We start from the raw sequence: 1,599 nt of genomic DNA, 5'->3' as shown, positions 1-1,599 counted from the left end.
CCGGGGGGGGGGGGGGGGGGGGGGGGGGGGAGGAAAGGCTGGACGCCTGAATTTCTCGTTAAAACTAACAGATCGGGATTGCCTGCAAGTAGATCCCGATGGCCCCGCTGGCTGGCCTTTTCAAAGCGTTCGGAGACTATTGCGATGCCTCTGCTCTTCCAGAAACCTCTGAGACTTGTGAGCAGCATACGTGTCCCACTTGTCAGACGGGATCCCCATCCCCTGCTCAGCCGCCCTTTGCTCTCCGGTTTTTGTTTGTTTGTTTGTTTTTTCTTTCGACCGGACAGGAGCCGCTCCGAAGCGGCCAGAGGGGCGCGTGCGTCTCCATACCCCGCGCGGTTCTGCTTCTCGGGGGCCCCGGCGCGCCCGCGCCGCCCGGGGTCGCCGGGGCCGGGCGGCGCGCGCGGGGGCTTCCCTCTGCTTGCCGCTGGCTAAGAGCGCGTGTTCTCTGCTCTCCCGCGCACAGGGCACCACGAGCCGCGCGGGGCACCTGCGCCGCTGCGGGAGCCGTTCGCGCCCAGCCTGGGCAGCGCCTTCCACCTGCCCGACGCGCCGCCCGCCGCCGCCGCCGCCGCCGCCGCCGCCGCGCTCTACTACTCGAGCTCCACGCTGCCCGCGCCCCCGCGCGGGGGCTCCCCGCTGGCCGCGCCCCAGGGCGGCTCGCCCACCAAGCTGCAGCGCGGAGGCTCGGTCCCCGAGGGCGCTTCCTACGCCGCGCCGCGCGGCTCCTCGCCCAAGCAGTCGCCCAGCCGCCTGGCCAAGTCCTACAGCACCAGCTCGCCCATCAACATCGTCGTGTCCTCGGCCGGCCTGTCCCCGATCCGCGTGACCTCGCCCCCCACCGTGCAGTCCACCCTCTCCTCCTCGCCCATCCACCAGCTGAGCTCCACCATCGGCACGTACGCCACCCTGTCGCCCACCAAGCGTCTGGTCCACGCGTCCGAGCCGTACGGCAAGCACACGCAGGAGCTGTATGCCACGGCCACCCTCCAGAGGCCGGGCAGCCTGGCAGGTAAAGGGCTCGCCGACCGCCTCCCGCGGCTCGGCCCCGGGGGCGCCTGGGCGCGTGCTGGGGCCCCGGGCAGGAGGCAGGCAGGCGGCTGGGCTGGAGCCAACTCAGGCTGGGCGTGTCCGTGGGCAGGTTTTCAGCATCCGCTGAAGGAAGGGAAGGCCAGTGTGTCCCTAGGTAGGCTGTGCTAGCATCTGAACTCAAAGCTATCGGTTGCTTCTGTTTGGAAGTAATGCAGTCTCCCAAACTCTTAGTGTTCTCTCTCTCTCTCACTCTCTCTGTCTCTGTGTGTCTCTCCCTCTCCCTCTGACCCCTCGCCCCTTCTCCCTCTCTCTCCCTCCCATCCCCCGCCAATCTGAAGACGAAGATACCCATCCTTAAAGTCAAGTTTAATAAAGAATTACATAGGGCTTCCCTGGTGGCGCAGTGGCTGAGAGTCTGCCTGCCGATGTAGGGGACACGGGTTCGTGCCCCGGTCCGGGAAGATCCCACATGCCGCGGAGCGGCTGGGCCTGTAAGCCATGGCCGCTGAGCCTGCGCGCCCGGAGCCTGTGCTCTGCAACGGGAGAGGCCGCAAGCAACAGTGTGAG

The 1,599-nt window shown here is 67.7% G+C and overlaps 1 protein-coding gene across 3 annotated transcripts in view; it reads left to right on the top strand.

Moving 5' to 3' along the window:
* Positions 1-1,599, top strand: part of CTNND2 (catenin delta 2) — a 950,773-nt gene that overhangs the window by 539,089 nt on the left and 410,085 nt on the right. The gene's annotated exons all lie outside the window — the stretch shown is intronic.

Source organism: Lipotes vexillifer, unplaced genomic scaffold, assembly GCF_000442215.2.
Source record: "Lipotes vexillifer unplaced genomic scaffold, Lipotes_vexillifer_v1.1 scaffold458, whole genome shotgun sequence".
Lineage (NCBI taxonomy): Eukaryota > Metazoa > Chordata > Mammalia > Artiodactyla > Lipotidae > Lipotes > Lipotes vexillifer.
The sequence above is the reverse complement of the archived record's forward strand: the minus strand, read 5'-3'. Positions and strand labels throughout refer to the sequence as shown.